Raw genomic sequence first — 20,523 nt, 5'->3', positions numbered from 1 at the left:
GAAAGGATTCAGTCTGTAGTTCAGGAACACTCTGGTGTAGGGTCCCGATTGAATGCTGGACTTACTCGGAGGATGTCGGACCCCCGTCCCTGGTGACCGCAGGACTCCGCGGGGAGCAGGGAGTCACCTTCCTTTTGCCATCTATGTGAGTAAAGCCTTGGAAGTTCACCCCATGGCCTCCAGACTGCTTATTCTGCGCCACACCGCACAACGCGGCATCCGTTCCCCTCTACTACTACCCCCTCCATCCTGTCCCTCTGCCCTGAGGCCTTGCTCCGCCTGTGGGGAGTAGTAATAACTTTGGCCGCCATAACACCATGCCTCAGCGGACTGCAGCGGCGCTGGTGGCCTTCACCAGGTGCCACAGGTGGCGTAGTCGTAAATCACCAACTCAACCCGGATAAGCCCACACCATTTTTTTTTATTTTTTTAATGTGACGGCCCTGAGCACGGGTCGGGTCCGGGCCACGGCTGCACCCCATCTCTCCATCATAGGACCTGACTCTGAGTCCCCCATCTCCCAGGGTAAAACAAAAGGGCTTTTCGAGAAGAGGCGTCACATATACACACATACTGCACAACATACATAGTTTCATGCTATTCTTGTATTCATCTGAAGATGGTTTTAATCAAGCCTGCGATGCATATCCTCTGCTGCTCATCTGTGTTTAGTCAGGCTTGACAAAGGACCATGCAGGTCTGAAACATGTTGCCTGGGATCACAACGGATATTTCTTTTCTGCCTTTTCAATTTTTGTGCTATTGTGTTCAACCATTTTTGTGCTTTTTATGCTACTGGATCAATAAAACAATTATTTTTAGAAGATGTGAGTGCCAGCTACCTTTTGGACTGTTGCAGTACTGGCGTATTTTACTGTGCGCCTGGACAGGTGAGTGGATTGCTCCTTTTTCACATATTATACACATGTATATACATACACTGCACATACAGTATATAATACACATGTATGCACATACACTATGCATATGGTTTTTTTTTTTACTAAGAGAAAAACAGAGTCATCATGGTTTTTTAGAAAGAGACACATATTTTATTAACAATCAGTTAAGACAAATCTTATAATCAGAAAAACAAAAGAAAATTGATAAAGAACAAGTGAAAAGGCAAGGTGGACAATGAATTATCCACATAAGCCCAAACGGACCTGCCCCAATATTAGATGCTATAATCAGAAGTAAGCACAACTCTTGTAGCTAAAAATAAGAGGGGATTTCTCCACGAGAAAATGGAAAACCCGCTGCACCTAGAATTTCCAACCAATACGATTAAAATAGCATAAATGATGGACCAATAATTTATCTCAATGGAATAACAAGATTGAGGGACTGTCATTAAATTTAAACGCCTAGTGGCGCCCTATAGTATAATGAAAAACAGGCATCAAAGACAGACCCATCAATTAAGGTGCAGCGTGCATATTAATGTAAACTGTAGAGTTGGACAAATAGAAAAGCATCTCCACATATTTCCTCCCATCCTCCAAACGCCCACTCCTACAAAATAAAAGGAGGGGAGAGTGACCTCTTAGACATTTCAACATAAAGTGCCATAAAGGGCATGACACTCAAATAAACAATGGGGGAGATGTTACTCTTACCAGGGGTGGTGGTGGTGGTGGGCAGTCAAATGGGCTTTGGGACAAATAGTACGTCCCCCGACGCGCGTTTCGCGGCGATTACGGCCGCTTTCTCAAGGGGCAGTCACTATAGGGCGCCACTAGGCGTTTAAATTTAATGACAGTCCCTCAATCTTGTTATTCCATTGAGATAAATTATTGGTCCATCATTTATGCTATTTTAATCGTATTGGTTGGAAATTCTAGGTGCAGCGGGTTTTCCATTTTTTCGTGGAGAAATCCCCTCTTATTTTTAGCTACAAGAGTTGTGCTTACTTCTGATTATAGCATCTAATATTGGGGCAGGTCCGTTTGGGCTTATGTGGATAATTCATTGTCCACCTTGCCTTTTCACTTGTTCTTTATCAATTTTCTTTTGTTTTTCTGATTATAAGATTTGTCTTAACTGATTGTTAATAAAATATGTGTCTCTTTCTAAAAAACCATGATGACTCTGTTTTTCTCTTAGTAAAAAAATGTTGCCTTGGAGTCGGTATTTGAGGGTGTTGGGGGGGATTATTTTCCCTTGCCTACGCTCAATTTATAGTATTTGGGCTATTTTTCTAACTATGCATATGGTACATACCAGCCTAGTTGTTCTAGACTCCCACAGTTAAGGGACCTTTGGTGACATCATGGTCACATGAATGTGATACAGGGTGCTGGGACAGAGCAATGACGGGGGTGCTAGGAGAGAGTAATGATGGAGTTGGTGGGAGAGAGCAATGATGGGGGTGCTGGGAGAGAGCAATGATGGGGGTTTCACTTCGCTTGTACTGTGAAGCCTTGTATGTTTTCCATGTGCACATAGTCTTACAGTTAATTGGGGAGAGTCACAGAGACTGAATAATTTATATTATTGGCCGGTGCAGATTATAGTTAATGGGGGGCACAGTGCTGCTTATCACTTTATATTTTGATTACTAAGTGGCTAATAGTATATTAATGGGGGGGTTACATATCTGTATTCGAGGACGCAGAGCGGGGGAGGCACATGTATGCATCCAATATGTTACCTTGTTATTTTCTAGGCTGGAGATCATCGTGACAAGACGAGTCGTGGCTGGGAGATGTCGACATGAAGGTCTGACCAGATGGAGAAGAAAAAAAGAGAGGGGTCGCTCACTGGTCTATTCGGGTGCTCTGAAGAAAAAAGTAATCTCAATTGCAAAAAGAACTTCGGCACTCCATACATGAAAATATAAGAAATATTGTATCTGGACTAATGTCACTTTGAAAAATGAAGGTTTTTTTGCGCATAATTTGGCCAATTTATGTGTGCCCATCAACCACGACAAGGTCACCTTCGTATGATGGGAAACTACGCTACACTACCACTGGATATGCCACTCTTGGGCTGTAAGCCTGTATGGACAATATGTCTCTGCTTGGGCTTTTAACCTACAATGTATGGGCTGGTAGAGCTAGTTAAAACCACCTGTGACTGAATGGTAGGGACACATGGTCAGAAAAAAGGCTGTCAAACTTCTAATAGTGTGAACACGTACCTGCTGCAATGCTCCAGGAGCGGGATCCCAAAAATGATTAATAGAAAAAAGAGAGGGGTCGCTCACTGGTCTATTCGGGTGCTCTGAAGAAAAAAGTAATCTCAATTGCAAAAAGAACTTCAGCACTCCATACATGAAAATATAAGAAATATTGTATCTGGACTAATGTCACTTTGAAAAATGAAGGTTTTTTGCGCATAATTTGGCCAATTTATGTGTGCCCATCAACCATGACAAGGTCACCTTCGTATGATGGGAAACTACGCTACACTACCACTGGATATGCCACTCTTGGGCTGTAAGCCTGTATGGACAATATGTCTCTGCTTGGGCTTTTAACCTACAATGTATGGGCTGGTAGAGCTAGTTAAAACCACCTGTGACTGAATGGGAGGGACACATGGTCAGAAAAAAGGCTGTCAAACTTCTAATAGTGTGAACACGTACCTGCTGCAATGCTCCAGGAGCGGGATCCCAAAAATGATTAATAGAAAAAAGAGAGGGGTCGCTCACTGGTCTATTCGGGTGCTCTGAAGAAAAGAGTAATCTCAATTGCAAAAAGAACTTCGGCACTCCATACATGAAAATATAAGAAATATTGTATCTAGACTAATGTCACTTTGAAAAATGAAGGTTTTTTGCGCATAATTTGGCCAATTTATGTGTGCCCATCAACCACGACAAGGTCACCTTCGTATGATGGGAAACTACGCTACACTACCACTGGATATGCCACTCTTGGGCTGTAAGCCTGTATGGACAATATGTCTCTGCTTGGGCTTTTAACCTACAATGTATGGGCTGGTAGAGCTAGTTAAAACCACCTGTGACTGAATGGGAGGGACACATGGTCAGAAAAAAGGCTGTCAAACTTCTAATAGTGTGAACACGTACCTGCTGCAATGCTCCAGGAGCGGGATCCCAAAAATGATTAATAGAAAAAAGAGAGGGGTCGCTCACTGGTCTATTCGGGTGCTCATAGTCTTACAGTTAATTGGGGAGAGTCACAGAGACTGAATAATTTATATTATTGGCCGGTGCAGATTATAGTTAATGGGGGGCACAGTGCTGCTTATCACTTTATATTTTGATTACTAAGTGGCTAATAGTATATTAATGGGGGGGTTACATATCTGTATTCGAGGACGCAGAGCGGGGGAGGCACATGTATGCATCCAATATGTGACCTTGTTATTTTCTAGGCTGGAGATCATCGTGACAAGACGAGTCGTGGCTGGGAGATGTCGACATGAAGGTCTGACCAGATGGAGAAGAAGCAGCAGAAACTGTCTCTGATTAGATGAGACGTCAGCGGTAGGTGCCTGGATATAAATATTATTCTGTATCTGCACTGTGTGACTTGGAGTGATAATGTTATCTGTAAAATCCCGTAGGCCACATTCTCACATTTGTGTGAAATGTCCGTGTGCTGCCAAATCTTTTTATAGGATGGTCCACGGACTCGTACAGTTTATAGATCCATTCACACATCCATGAAAATCACGGATCTGAGAATGAGATCTAAGAGGGTCAGAGAATGTCCTGTTCTGATCCGATTTTGAGGATTAGAATAGGACATGCTCAATGCATCAGTAAAACAGGGCAGCACACCGACACTGCACACAGATGCAGGAATGTAGCCTTATTATGTATAGCACAGTCCCTTAGTATATAGTGTACTCACTTATTATGTATAGCGCCATCCTTAGTTATATAGTTTCCTCTTTTATTATGTATAACACCCTCCCTTATTATGTACCATCCTCTCTAGCGGCTCACAGTTGGGGGATCATACTGTGTTGGGGTCAGCATACTTTACCCTGGGAGTTGAGGTGGGGTACAGTAGGGTCATTATACTGTGCATGTGGAGAAATTCACCATGGGGGTTTCATACTGTGTTTGGGGCCCTTTTATTGGCATCACACTTTATGGGGCAATGAAAGAGGGATATAGGACGTCAGCAGGAGGAAAATTACTATGTAAAGGATGGAAAGTTGTGAGATCTGATCTTTGGTGACCCCGACAATTATTTAATTTTTTTTTTTGGGGGGGGGTGGCCTAATTAAAGCTTCTGCTTTGGGGCCCCATGATTCCTATGTACGCCCCTGTCCACTACTCGGACAACTCCTTTTCAATCACCATGTTTCCACCAAGTAAAATAATAACGTCAATACTCACCTCCAGAGCAGCTGCATCTCTCACTTCCTCTGGATATCTGGTTTGTCCGAAGGAGGGGACAGTGAAGCGAAGGCTGATTGGCTGCAGGGCTCCCTTCACATTGTTGGGAGAGCGAATGCCAACACCGCTGACACAGTGCTCACACCGCAGGTGAGTATAGCTGTTATTATTTTACTTGGTGGAAACATGGTGATTGAGAAGGGGTTGTCTGAGTAGTGGACAACTCCATTAAGGGACACAAATAAGAAAGGAGATTACACCTCCTTTCCAAGATGCTGGGCCTCCAGACCCTGGCTGAGAATGCACAGTAGGTAAATTCCAGGAGAGTGATTAAATCTTAACATCCTAGTGCTAGTTCAAATGCCCTTTTATCTCTAAGTGTAAATACACTGATAACAGTGTTCACTCTAGAACAAACCACTGATAGCAGAATGTGTAAAGCCCCCGTCTCACATAGCGAAATCGCTGCTGTGTCACGGTTTTGGTGACGCAACAGCGACCTCACCAGCGATGTGTGACCAGCGGGAGCAACGATCAGGCTGGTAACCATGATAAACATCGGGTTACTAGGGGCACACGCGCACTTAGTAACCCGCTGTTTATCATGGTTACGAGCCTGCTAAAGTGAGCGGTAACCTCCCGCTCACCGTAGCAGAGTGGTAACCATGATAAACAACGGGTTACTAGGGGCGCGTGTGCCCCTAGTAACCCGTTGTTTATCATGGTTACCAGCCTGATCCTGCTTCAGCAGGCTGGTAACCAGGAGCAGGACATCGTGGAAAGATTCTTTCCACGATGTCGCTGCTCCCCTGATCGTTGGTGAGCCTGCCTGTTTGACAGCTCACCAGCGACCACATAGCGACGCAGCAACGATCCCTGACAGGTCATATCGTTGTCGGGATCATTGCAGCGCCGCTAAGTGTGACGGGGCCTTTACAGCAGAACTTGTGCTGAGCTTTATAGTTTTACAAATTCTACAGTTCTACTATTTAGCAAAGCTGTCACTCAAGGAGGAGAGCCTTTGGTTGAATGTCAGTATTTAAAAAAAATAAATAAATAAAAATAGATTAATAGAAAATGTAAAACAAATAAAAAACAACAGCAACAATAAGAGATGAAGGTTTTGCAACTGTTTGACTAGCCTCTTTTAACAATATTAGGAGCCACAACAATACTGCTGGCTGCTGCTGCTAATTATTTTCCAGGAGTGTACGTACATAGAAACCTTTTTATTTAAGATTAAGATTTTTTTAAAGTGTGGGAAAGTGTTAAACTAAAAACTGGTTAAGTTTGTGAACAAAGTTTAGAAACAAATTAAACGTTATAATTTGGTCCAAAATGTATGCTAAAACCAAACAGGTCGACAGACGTGGCAAACTAATAGAAAGAAAACCAAATATCACGAATAAGAATGTGGTGGCCACTAGCAGGAACTCTAACACCACCTGTAATACTGGCAGCATTTGTCCTGACACTAGTAGCACCAAACGCAAGTCACTTTTGGCCTCCTTTGTGGAAATCAAGAGTTTTTTTTCCGCACTGCTGGTAGAATCCCACGAATGGACTCGGGAGATGGAGATGAATAAATATGGTTGAATCCTGCGGAAGAAGTTGTATAACTTCGAAAAGCGTAGATATTATAAGTTATCATAACAGCATATTAAAAAATGCAATTTAATCATCTCCATCTCCCTAGTCAATCGTGAGATTCTACCAGCAGTGCAGAAAAAAAACTGCAGAAATGTGTGAGGAGAAAGTATGGAGGAGAAATGTGTGAGGGAACAGTATGAGAGAAAAGTGTGATGGGACAGTATGGGGGAGAAATGTGTGAGGAGACAGTATGGGGCAGAAATGTTTAAGGGGACAGTATGGGGAAAAAGTGTGAGGGGTCACAGTATAGAAACTGGGTAGTGTGAGGGCGGTATAGAGAGGGGCAGCGTCGAGAGACAGCGGGTTGGCACACAAGTAGAGAAAAGTATGCAGAAGGGGAAATTGTGAGGAGACTGCATAGAATAGAGACTGGGCAGTATAGAGGGACACAGTGTGAGAAGACAGTGTGAAGAGAGGTCCAAGTATTGGAAGGTGCTAAATGTGGTGGAGGACACTTAAGACAGGACAGAGTGGTAGTCATAGCTAATAAGAGTGGACAGTGTGGAGGCAATATTTTGTAGGAAAGGTCAGCTTAGAGGCCATGTACCATAAGAGGGCCATATTTTGTGCAGGGAGCATAGTAAAGATCAATTATTAATTGAGGAGCACAGCGTAGAGCAGATATTTGATATGTTATGACCCTGTTATTTTTAAGGGCACAGTGTCAAGATGTGCTGCAGACGACTGGAGATGATGGTAGTCTGTAGAGAGGAACTGTGGATGTAAAAAGCCATCATTTCACCTGGAGAATATGGAGTAGAAAAGAAAGATAACTCCAATCAGAGAATATGTAATTTATAAGGTAATTGGATGTAAATGTTTATTAGTGATACTGTCAATGTGTCATCAGTATATGGGTTCCAGTATCATCTCTATGCTGACGACACTCAATTATACACTTCTTCCCCTGACATCACCCCTGCCCTAATACAAAATACTAAGGATTGTTTGTCTGCTGTCTCTAACATCATGTCCTCCCTCTATCTTAAACTGAATCTCTCCAAAACTGAACTTCTTGTGTTTCTCCCATCTACTAACCTAACTCTACCTAACATCGAAATTACATTTTAGGGTTCAACCATAACTCCCAAGCAGCACGCCCGCTGCCTTGGGGTCATATTCGACACTAACCTTTCATTTACTCCCTATATTCAATCACTCACTTGCTCTTGTCACCTGCATCTCCAGAATCTGACCTTTTCTCACCTTTGAAACTGCTAAAACTCTTACTGTCGCTCTTATTCACTCTCGTCTGGACTACTGCAACTCTCTACTGATCGGTCTCCCTCTTACCAAACTTTCTCCTCTCCAATCAGTCCTGAATGCGGCAGCCAGGGTCGTTTTTCTGTCCAGCCGCTTCACCGATGCCTTCGCCCTGTGCCAGTCATTACACTGGTTGCCCATTCGCTACAGGGTCCAATATAAACTCATCGCTCTCACTCACAAAGCTCTTCACAGTTCTGCACCGCCTTATATTTCCTCTCTCATCTCTTTCTATTGCCCTACATGTGCCCTCCCTTCTACAAATGACCTAAGACTAACATCCCCCATAATCCGAACCTCGCACCTCCGTCTCCAAGACTTCTCTCGTGCTGCGCCAGTTCTCTGGAATGCACTACCCCAGACGATCCGACTGATGCCTAGCCCCCACGTCTTCAATCGTGCTTTAAAAACTCATCTCTTTAAACTAGCCTACCACCTCAACTACTCAGTAAACCAACTTTCCCCTGTTCCCTCCTTCTAAATATTATTCAGAATCTGCACCCTACTATTCATCTGTCTCCACACCCTCCATGCACATGATAACTGCCCTCGATACTTGATTATTGCACTTAAACATACTGGCTGATGACCGGATCATGCAGCTTTATATAAAAATCCCTACTTATTATAATTGCCAGACCTGAAATAACAAGCACTTTTCACCTATTGTGTCCCCCCATCTCCTTGTAGCATGTAAGCTTGCGAGCAGGGACCTCACTCCTAATGTAACTGTTTAAACTGTCTTAACTTGTATTGAATTTACTGTATGTACATGTCCCCGCTTAATTGTAAAGTGCTGCGAAATATGTTGGCGCTATATTATCAGTACTGTGGTTCCTGTATATTCCACAGTCTGATGTTGGCTGTTAACAACATCTCCCAGTGACTACTTACCATTGTTGAGGACATATTGGGAATTGTAGGTTCTTGTGATACAACTGTATATGGGGCTGACCTGACATTGCAATTGATCGCTGCACTCAGCTTGTAGCCGTATTCATCTACTGAAGATGGTTCTGGTGATGTATTTCTCTACTGTTGGTGTTTCTGGTGATTATATTTATGTACTAATGATGGTGCTAGCGATGTACTCATTTACTGATGGTGTTTTTGGTTATGCTGATGTTTTCCTGTAATAATGATGGTTATGGTGATCTATTCATGTACTGAAGGTGGTTTTGGGGATGTATTTCTGTACTGTTGGTGGTTATGCTGATGTGTTCATGAACTAATGGTGGTTGTAATGCTGTGGTTCTGGTAATTTATTTCTCTAATGTTGGTATTTCAGGTGCTGCATTCCTGTACTGTTGGTGGTTATGTTGATGTATTCATGTACTAATGGCGGTTCTGGTGATGGTGGTTCTGGTGATGTATTTCTGTGCTGTTGGTAGTTCTATTTCTGTATTCATATACTAATGGTGGTTATGGTGCAATATTCCTTTACTATTATATTGTAGCAATCCAACTTATCAGATAATGTGAAAAATGTTGATATAAATGAAGTATTGTGGCATCTGATAAGTTAAAGATTACTACATCTGTATTTATGTTAGGAGCATTAATTATAATCCTAACAGTATCTAATATACTCACTGTCAGAATTTGGATTTGCTTGCCAATTTAAGTGGTCATCAAATGATCACTTGTATGCAATTTTCATACTTATGGTCATGTGCCAGCCAGCTTCTCTTCTCTCAATGAAGCAGGAATAGTAGTGTCTCATTGGATATTGAAAAAATTAGAAAGACTGTAAGTGTGCAAATAGCATATGAGCAGTCACATGACAACTACTCAAACAGCTTATATTATACAGTTATATGAAAAAGTTTGGGCACCCCTATTAATCTTAAGCTTAATGTTTTATAAAAATTGGTGTTTTTGCAACAGCTATTTCAGTTTGATATATATAATAACTGTTGGACACAGTAATGTTTCTGCCTTGAAATGAGGTTTATTGTACTAACAGAAAATGTGCAATCTGCATTCAAACAAAATTTGACAGGTGCATAAGTATGGGCACCCTTATCATTTTCTTGTTTTAAATACTCCTACCTACTTTTTACTGACTTACTAAAGCACTTTTTTGGGGTTTTGTAACCTCATTGAGCTTTGAACTTCATAGCCAGGTGTATGCAATCATGAGAAAAGCTACTTAAAGTGGCCACTTGCAAGTTGTTCTCCTGTTTGAATCTCCTCTGAAGAGTGGCATCATGGGCTCCTCAAAACAACTGTCAAATGATCTGAAAACAAAGATTATTCAACATAGTTGTTCAGGGGAAGGATACAAAAAGCTGTCTCAGAGATTTAACCTGTCAGCTTCCACTGTAAGGAAATGGAAGAACACAGGGACAGTTCTTGTTAAGGCCAGAAATGGCAGGCCAAGAAAAACATCAGAAAGGCAGAGAAGAAGAATGGTGAGATCAGTCAAGGACAATCCTCAGACCACCTCCAGAGAGCTGCAGCATCAACTTGCTGCAGATGGTGTCACTGTGCATCGGTCAACTATACAACGCACTTTGCACAAGGAGAAGCTGTATGGGAGAGTGATGCGAAAGAAGCCGTTTCTGCAAGCACGCCACAAACAGAGTCGGCTGAGGTATGCAAAAGCACATTTGGGGAAGCCAATTTCTGTTTGGAAGAAGGTCCTGTGGACTGATGAAACCAAGATTGAGTTGTTTGGTCATACAAAAAGGCGTTATGCATGGCGGCAAAAAAACACAACATTCCAAGAAAAACACTTGCTACCCACAGTAAAATTTGGTGGAGGTTCCATCATGCTTTGGGGCTGTGTGGCCAATGCCGGCACCAGGAATCTTGTTAAAGTTGAGGGACACATGGATTCCACTCAGTATCAGCAGATTCTTGACAATAATGTTCAAGAATCAGTGATGAAGTTGAAGTTACGCAGGGGATGGATCTTTCAGCAAGACAAACATCCAAAACACCGCTGCAAATCTACTCAGACATTCATGCAGAGGAACAATTACAATGTTCTGGAATGGCCATCCCAGTCCCCAGACCTGAATATCATTGAACATCTGTGGGATCATTTGAATAGGGCTGTCAATGCTCTGCGACCATCAAACTTAACTGAACTGAAATTGTTTTGTAAAGAGGAATGGTCAAAAATACCTTCATCCAGGATCCAGGAACTCATTAAAAGCTACAGGAAGCGACTAGAGGCTGTTATTTTTGCAAAAGGAGGATCTATTAAATATTAATGTCACTTTTCTGGTGAGGTGCCCATACTTATGCACCTGTCAAATTTTGTTTGAATGCAGATTGCACATTTTCTGTTAGTACAATAAACCTCATTTCAAGGCAGAAACATTACTGTGTCCAACAGTTATTACATATATCAAACTGAAATAGCTGTTTCAAAAACACCAATTTTTATAAAACATTAAGCTTAAGATTAATAGGGGTGCCCAAACTTTTTCATATAACTGTATGTATAGGAGGCGTGTGCCAAACTAAATTTTTGCCCCGTGTGCAAGAACACTTAGATTTGCCTCTGCTTTTGGTATCATGTCTTTTTCTGAAACACTACAGTGTTTCAGAGTCAAAAATCATGCAACCAGTGTCTGATACAAACTGCCCCTGGGTGGGGCATCATGTATAAGCTGTCAGGTTCCCTTTAACAAGATGAGTAACATTATGATGGTGGGTAAGTGGACTCCAACCACCTTACAGGTTCTCTTTAATGACCAAATACTACAACCTTTCAGCACAACATTTTTTAATACAGTTCATGCAGAAGTTTTTCTTGCTCCAAATGTATGCAATCCCTTGGCATGCATGTCTTACATTTATGGTGCGTGCTGAATGTACTTAAAGTGATATTCCACCCTGGCTGCGAGAAATGAGTGCACAGTTGTTATATATAGTCAACCTACCTGGTTCCCTCTGTTAGCCTCTTCTACTGTGCTTGTGCTCCCATTCTCCTACATCTAAGATGGTCACTGCAGTGGTATAGGAGGATGCAAGTATTATGTATGCCTCCTTAACACTGGAAAGGCAGGAGAGGTGTAGTTCAGACTCTGTGGTGGTCATCTTGGAAGCAGGGAGCTCCAGAACTCTGGTCTCAGTGGAGGAGACAATGGGAGTCAAACGGAAAGCAACAGGTAGGATAATAATCCATGACAAATTTATAGGCACTTTCCAGTGCCACAATGGACAGCTCCTTTAAATCATGGATGGTAAATGTATGGCACAGACAGTCGATGGTTTACCATTGCAGATGAGGGTCAAACCAAATCTTCTGCCATGTAAACCAGCCTATTAAGCTGCCTGTCAGTGGTGCACATCTGACCAATTACTGTCAGGGCCTGAGCCCATGGAGAATCATCTGGACTCTGGTTAGTTAGTTTAATCTGATTACTTGGATACAGGGTGTACAATAGTAGCTTAATATACAGTAAAACAGTGATTTTGGCATACGGCTACTGTAAGGTATGGGGCTTTTTTTCTATAGGAGATTTCTTCAATTTATGACATGCTTTAGAGTTTTTCAACTCTTTGAAACTCCAACAAGACCAATTTGTAACTGGAGGAAAATAGCAATTATGATATTATCAAATGAAAATCCAAGGATAATCCCAAATTGTTTCGAGCTCAATTGCGTATGTGTAAAGAGAAGAAAAGCGCATTAAACTCAGCACACATTTGAGGCCACGTTGTGACTTGCTGATTTTTTTCATTTTTTTTTTCCTAAAAAGAAATTTAATGAAAGAATTGCTCTTGCATATTTCATATTGCCGGGATAATTTGTCTTTGATAATTACACAGTTCATCACAAATTGTCTAAACCTGCAATTACATTTTTAATGCTATTTAAATTTTTATAAAGTCCAATTACTTTCTTTATTCTTCAAAATGAGTATAAGAGGGAAAAACGTCAACCAAAGCAAGCAGTTCTGATACATTAACCCCATAACGCTCAATGACGGACACTGCACGGCATGAGCTGGTGCAAGTTACTGCTCCTTGCCGTGCAGTGTCCGTCATAGCTTTGAACTGGAACAGCGTGTAAACACGCTCTGCCAGTTCAGTGCCGACAGCTGTCTGTGACAGCTGAGCGGCACGAGAAGGGGTGCAAGGACCCATGCCGTCGGTCCCTGCACCCAGATCGCTGCGATCGGTCACTCAAACTGACTAACCGATCACAACATGATGGAGCAGGAGACGCTGAAATTTCAGTCTCTCCTGCCCGATCAGTGTCGGACCTCAGCGCTGCCAGTGGCTGAGTTGTGGCACTAAACAGCCAGGAGCGGTGTCAGCACCGCCCCTGGCTGTTAACCCCCTGAATGCTGCGATCGAGCGCGATCGCAGTGTTCAGGAGGCAGGCAGAGGGCTGGGAGCTCCCTCTGCCTTCAGGTCGGCACCCCCATGACACCATCGCGGGGGCCCGACCGTTGCCATGTTGACCAGGGGTCATCATGACGACCCCCAGGTCACCAAGCTATGGAAAGCTCCTGAGACCACTGCGTAGTCTCAGGAGCTTTCAATATAGGCATAATGTATTGAAATGCTAGTGCATTGCAATACATTATATCTATGAAAAAAGTGAAAAAAGTGAAAGTCCCATAGTGGGACTGAGTAAAAAAGTTGAATTTTTTAAAAAAAAAAAATTGTAAAATTCTTAAAAAAAAATTAAAAAAAGAAATAAATATTACACTAATAAATACAGATTCCTAGGTAAAAAAAATAAATAAACAAAAGAGTACACATATTTGGTATCGCCGCGTCCGGAACGACCCGATCTATAAACGTGTCACACTAGTTAACCCTTTCAGTGAACAGCGTAAAAAAAAATAAACATTAGAAACTATGACTTTTCATCATACCCCTGAAAAAAAGTGGAATAAAACGCAATCAAAAAGACAGATGAAAATAAAAATGGTACCGCTGAAAACATCATCTTGTCCCGCAAAAATCAAGCCACCATACAGCTCCATCACCCGAAAAATTAAAAAGTTACAGCGCTCAGAATAAAGCGATGTAAAGATAATTATTTTTTCTATAAAAGTTTTATTATGTAAAAGCGCAAAAACATAAAAAAATTATATAAATGCGGTACCGCTGTAAACGTACTGACCCGAAGAATAAAGCTGCCTTATCAATTTTACCACACAAATAACAAAAAAAAAATCCTGAATTGTTGTTTTTTGTTCATTCTGCCTCCCAAAAATCTGAATAGAAAGCGATCAAAAAATGTAATTTGCTCAAAAGTGGTACCAATAAAAACGTCAACTCATCCAGCAAAAAACAAGCCATCATATGACTGTCGGCCGAAATATGGAAAAATTATAGCTCTCTAAATATGGAGATGCAAACATTAGTTTTTGCAAAAAAAAGCGTCTTTTAGTGAGCGACAGCTGTCAATCATAAAAACCTGATATAAATCTGGTATCGCTGTAATCGCACCGACCCGAAGAATAAAGTCGTCTAATCACTTTTATACCGCACGAGGAACGACGTAAAAAATATATAAAACCAATTCTTCACCTGCTGCAGATTTGTTTATTCTGCCTCCCAAAGATCGCAGTAAGGCACATTTATTCTGCGCTCTGCGCTGAGCGCTTACTCCGGGGTTTCCGTGTAAATCTCTGAAATAAGTGATTCAGATGGAACCCCCTGACGGAAGATTCCCTATAATGAGACAGATGGAGGCACTGTGGACGGCGTCTGACCTATGATCCGGTGGTGTCCATCTTTTTAGGCGTAAATAAAAGCGCGGTCAGCCACAGTTTTGTGGCTCTGAAAAGAAGGATAACGCTGAACAGAGGACAGACGGAGTCCAGAGTAACTCTGCGGCCTCATCTCATTATAGTGAATGGATCCCTCAAGTTGTCATCTGAATCACGCCATTTGGAGATTTAGATGGAAGCCCCAAAGTAAGTGCTCAGCGTAGAGTGCCGGATAATGCACCCAAACAGTGGTTTTCTGCCACATATAGGGTATCGGCATGCTCAGGAGAAATTTCACAACAACTTTTGGGGTCCATTTTCTCCTGTTACCCTTGTGAAAATAAAAAATTTGGGGCTAAAAATAAATTTTTGTGTTTTTTTTTCACGTCTCTATGATATAAACTTCTGTGAAGCACCTGGGGGTTCAAAGTGCTCATCACACATCTAGATAAGTTCATTGAGGGGTCTAGTTTCCAAAATGGGGTCACTTGTGCTGGGTTTCCACTCTTTAGGCACATCAGGGGTTCTCCAAACACAACATTGCGTTTGCTGATTATTCCAGCAAATTTTTAATTCAAAAAGTCAAATGGTGCTCCTTCAATTCCGAACCCTACCATGCGCCCAAACAGTAGTTTTCCACCACATATTTGGTATCAGCATGTTCAAGAGAAATTGCACAATACATTTTGGGGTCCATTTTTATCTGTTACCCTTGTGAAAATAAAAAAATTTGGTCTAAATTTAATAAATAATTTTGTGAAAAAAGTAAAATGTTAATTTTTTTCTTCCTCATTGCTTCAGTTCCTGTGAAGCACCTGAAGGGTTAGTAAACTTATTGAATGTGGTTTTGAGTTCCTTGAGGGGTGCAGTTTTTAGAATGGTGTCGCTTTTGGGTATTTTCTGTCATATAGACACTAGGGTTGAGCGAGCATGTTCTGTCCGAGTATGCTCGGGCCGAGCTCCGATTATTTCTAGCTGCTCGGTCATATGGTTGGATCGCTCCCGTGTGCGTGATTTATAAATACTCGGAGCTCGGCCCGAGCGTACTCGGCGAAAGGGTTAATAGAACATGTGGCGCCCCTGAGGGTTCAACCGCCACAGGAATGCTGCACTTCTTTAATGGAGTGTGGTGTTCCTCCTCTGAGGTAAGGCCAGTGTAATGGTAGTGATCTAGCCTTTTGCATCCAACACCACATTTCCACCAGGGGGAGCTATTATGCACTAGGTGCTGCTCCCCTGGTTACAGGGAGACTGGGGAACACAAAGTGGTAGGAACCAGTTAGTGGGTGTGGGTGGAGGAACAACTAGATAGTGACACTTTAGATTTCATATTTAATAGAATGCCATCTTTGATCTTGGTCCTTCAGTCTTCGGTTCGTTGGTCCTTTGGTTCTTCTGTGGTCCATCAGTCTAGCCTTTGCTAGTCTGTCGGCTGTCACTGTGCTATCAAAATACTGTGTGCAATGTGACTTCCCTCCGGGAGCACAGATCCTGTGTGAGCCTGCACCGGCATGGGACACAGCCCTCGTACCCTGATCTTGGGATGAGAGGGAGGTTGCAGGCGTAGGAATGTCTCAACCCGGCCGAGGACCAGGATCAAGAAGGCCCGGGAGCTTTAGAGTGTGGCTCCCTAGCAAATGGGTCCCGGGGAGGATGCAGACGGAGCGGAGCACACCACCTGTCCTCGCCTACCTGATCTATTCAGAGGGATTCCGGCTGCAAGAGGGGTACCAGCCCCCGACACCCGACCTTGTACTCTACGTCCAGGATGGGAAAGCCCGGTTAGGCCCTGAGGATCCCGCCGGGTGTCGGATGGAGAGGAATTGCCACTCGAGCCCTACACCTGAGAGGAGCTCAGAGGGAGACCCGGCCTATCCACACACGCACAGACGGGAAGGGGTGAAGTCTGTAGTGCAGGAACACTCTGGTGCAGGGTCGCTACCAAACACTGGACTTCTTCGGAGGTAGTCGGACCCCCGTCCCTGGTGGCCGCAGGACTCCGCGAGGAGCAGGGAGTCGCCTTCCCGCTAATATCTCTGAGTGAGTAAAGCCTTGGAAGTTCACCCCTATGGCCTCCGGACTGTTCATTACACGCCATACCACGAGACGCGGTGCCCGTACTCTCTCCCGCGCTACTGTTACCCCCTTCATCCTGCCTTGCCTGCCCTGATGCCTTGCTCCGCCTGTGGGGAGCAGTGAGAACTTTAGCCGCCACGACACCAGGCCTCGGCGGACTGTAGCGGCGCTGGTGGCCCTTCACCAGACACCACAGGTGGCGTAGTCGTTAATCAGCCACTCAACCCGGAATAGCCCACACCATCTCTTTCTAATGTGACGGCCCTGAACACGGGTCGGGCCCGGGCCACGGCTGCATCCCATCTCTTCAACGCAGGGCCCGACACCGAGTCCCCCATCACCCAGGGTAAAACACGGGCTTTCTAAGTAGAGGCGTCACAAACATACTCACTCAACACTAATAGACACCTCAAAGTGACTTCAAATGTGGTCCCTAAAAAAAATGGTTTCTTAAATTTTGTTGGAAAAATGAGAAATCGCTGGTCAATTTTTAACCCTTATAGCACAAGAACAAAAAAAATTTTGGTTCCAAAATTGTGCTGATGTAAAGTAGACATGTGGGAAATGTTATTTATTAACTCTTTTGTGTGACATATCTCTCTGATTTCAGGGCATAACAATTCAAAGTTTGAAAATTACAAAATTTTAAACATTTTCGACAAATTTCTGTTTATTTTACAAATAAACGCAAGTGATATCAAATAAATTTTACCACTATCATGAAGTACAATACAGTCATATGAAAAAGTTTGGGCACCCCTATTAATCTTAAGCTTAATGTTTTATAAAAATTGGTGTTTTTGCAACAGCTATTTCAGTTTGATATATGTAATAACTGTTGGATACAGTAATGTTTCTGCCTTGAAATGAGGTTTATTGTACTAACAGAAAATGTGCAATCTGCATTCAAACAAAATTTGACAGGTGCATAAGTATGGGCACCACACCAGAAAAGTGACATTAATATTTAGTAGATCCTCCTTTTGCAAAAATAACAGCCTCTAGTCGCTTCCTGTAGCTTTTAATGAGTTCCTGGATCCTGGATGAAGGTATTTTTGACCATTCCTCTTTACAAAACAATTCCAGTTCAGTTAAGTTTGATGGTCGCCGAGCAAGGACAGCCTCTTCAAATGATCCCACAGATGTTCAATGATATTCAGGTCTGGGGACTGGGATGGCCATTCCAGAACATTGTAATTGTTCCTCTGCATGAATGTCTGAGTAGATTTGGAGCGGTGTTTTGGATCATTGTCTTGCTGAAAGATCCATCCACTGCGTAACTTCAACTTTATCACTGATTCTTGAACACTATTGCCAAGAATCTGCTGATACTGAGTGGAATCCATGCGTTCCTCAACTTTAACAAGATTCCCAGTGCCGGCATTGACCACACAGCCCCAAAGCATGATGGAACCTCCACCAAATTTTACTGTGGGTAGCAAGTGTTTTTCTTGGAATGCTGTGTTTTTTTGCCACCATGCATAACGCCTTTTTGTATGACCAAACAACTCAATCTTGGTTTCATCAGTCCACAGGACCTTCTTCCAAAAAGAAATAGGCTTCTTCAAATGTGCTTTTGCATACCTCAGCCGACTCTGTTTGTGCGTACTTGCAGAAACGGCTTCTTTCGCATCACTCTCCCATACAGCTTCTCCTTGTGCAAAGTGCGTTGTATAGTTGACCGATGCACAGTGACACCATCTGCAGCAAGTTGATGCTGCAGCTCTCTGGAGGTGGTCTGAGGATTGTCCTTGACTGATCTCACCATTCTTCTTCTCTGCCTTTCTGATGTTTTTCTTGTCCTGACACTTCTGGCCTTAACAAGAACTGTCCCTATGTTCTTCCATTTCCTTACTATGTTCCTCACAGTGGAAACTGACAGGTTAAATCTCTGAGACAGCTTTTTGTATCCTTCCCCTGAACAACTATGTTGAATAATCTTTGTTTTCAGATCATTTGACAGTTGTTTTGAGGAGCCCATGATGCCACTCTTCAGGGGAGATTCAAACAGGAGAACAACTTGCAAGTGGCCACTTTAAGTAGCTTTTCTCATGATTGCATACACCTGGCTATAAAGTTCAAAGCTCAATGAGGTTACAAAACCAAAAAAAGTGCTTTAGTAAGTCAGTAAAAAGTAGGCAGGAGTATTTAAAACAAGAAAATGATAAGGGTGCCCATACTTATGCACCGGTCAAATTTTGTTTGAATGCAGATTGCACATTTTCTGTTAGCACAATAAACCTAATTTCAAGGCAGAAACATTACTGTGTCCAACAGTTATTACATATATCAAACTGAAATAGCTGTTGCAAAATCACCAATTTTTATAAAACATTAAGCTTAAGATTAATAGGGGTGCCCAAACTTTTTCATATGACTGTATGTCACGAAAAAACATTCTCAGAATCAGGGGGATCCGTTGAACCGTTCCAGAGGTATTACCGCACAAAGTGACAGTGGTCAGAACTGAAAAAATTGGCCCGCTCATTAACGTACAAAGTGGCTCGGTCCTTAAGGGGTTAAAGTCATCTTTGGTGCTGTTCATCCTCGTTATTTGTGAACAGAACATTTTGCTAAATTTACATATACAGTATGTAAAGCCGGGTAATGAAGTATAGCTGTGCAGCACCTGTTGCAACTTTTCAATGCTACAATATATAAAGGAAAACAATGTTGTAAATAAGAGAGTTTGCGGGAAAAAGCTTGAATAGGATAGAGGAAAAGTGAATTCATTTTGGAGAAATTCAATCAGAACATTCAAAGATTGTTTTTTGAAGAAGTAGGACTGTTATAGTGTTTAGTAAAGGAGCAGAGAAAAATGGTGGTCTGAAAGAATGTTATTCCTGCAAAAAAAATTTAAAGTATGCAAACTTGTGAACCCTAAAAAAAGCAAACAAAGAAAAAAAAGGCAAACAAACTAGTAGTAAAAATAGAACAGAGATTTATGAGATTAGGGGTGAGCAGACCCGTGGATGTTCGGGTTCGTCAGGTCCGGTCAAACTATAGTTCAAAGTTTGGTTCAGGTATCAGAACTTGACGGTTCACAGAAAAGGACATGAATTCAAAAAACATCACAGAAAAGAAACAGGCATTACCAACACCAGGTCAGATTAGCAAAGCCCAAGCATGATGCAGCAGACCCCCATGATAAAGGCAGGGCAAGCACAGTTGCACTATAAAAGGCTCCAGGAATACTAGCTCTCAATTTCCAAGAATTAAACAAAATCATGGTTAAAAATATTTACCCACTCATCCCCAACCTATGTAATCCGCTTGTGGGGGCAAGGTGTTTTTTTAAAACTTGATCTTAGATGGGCTTACAATTTGATATGGATCTGGAAGGATGTTGAGTGGAAAACTGCATTCTTTCCATCTGAGGGTTTATTTGAAAATTTTAAAATCGTATCATGTCATTTTGGGTTATCTAATGCACTTGCTGTTTTTCAAAATTTTATTAATTATATTTTCTCTGATTGCATTGAGAGATATGTTGTGATTTACCTAGAAGATGTTCTAATTTTC

The sequence above is a fragment of the Phyllobates terribilis genome, unplaced genomic scaffold, assembly GCF_046119375.1.
Source record: "Phyllobates terribilis strain yellow unplaced genomic scaffold, ASM4611937v1 Scaffold_2__4_contigs__length_985480577, whole genome shotgun sequence".
Lineage (NCBI taxonomy): Eukaryota > Metazoa > Chordata > Amphibia > Anura > Dendrobatidae > Phyllobates > Phyllobates terribilis.
This window is presented reverse-complemented; position numbering follows the sequence as displayed.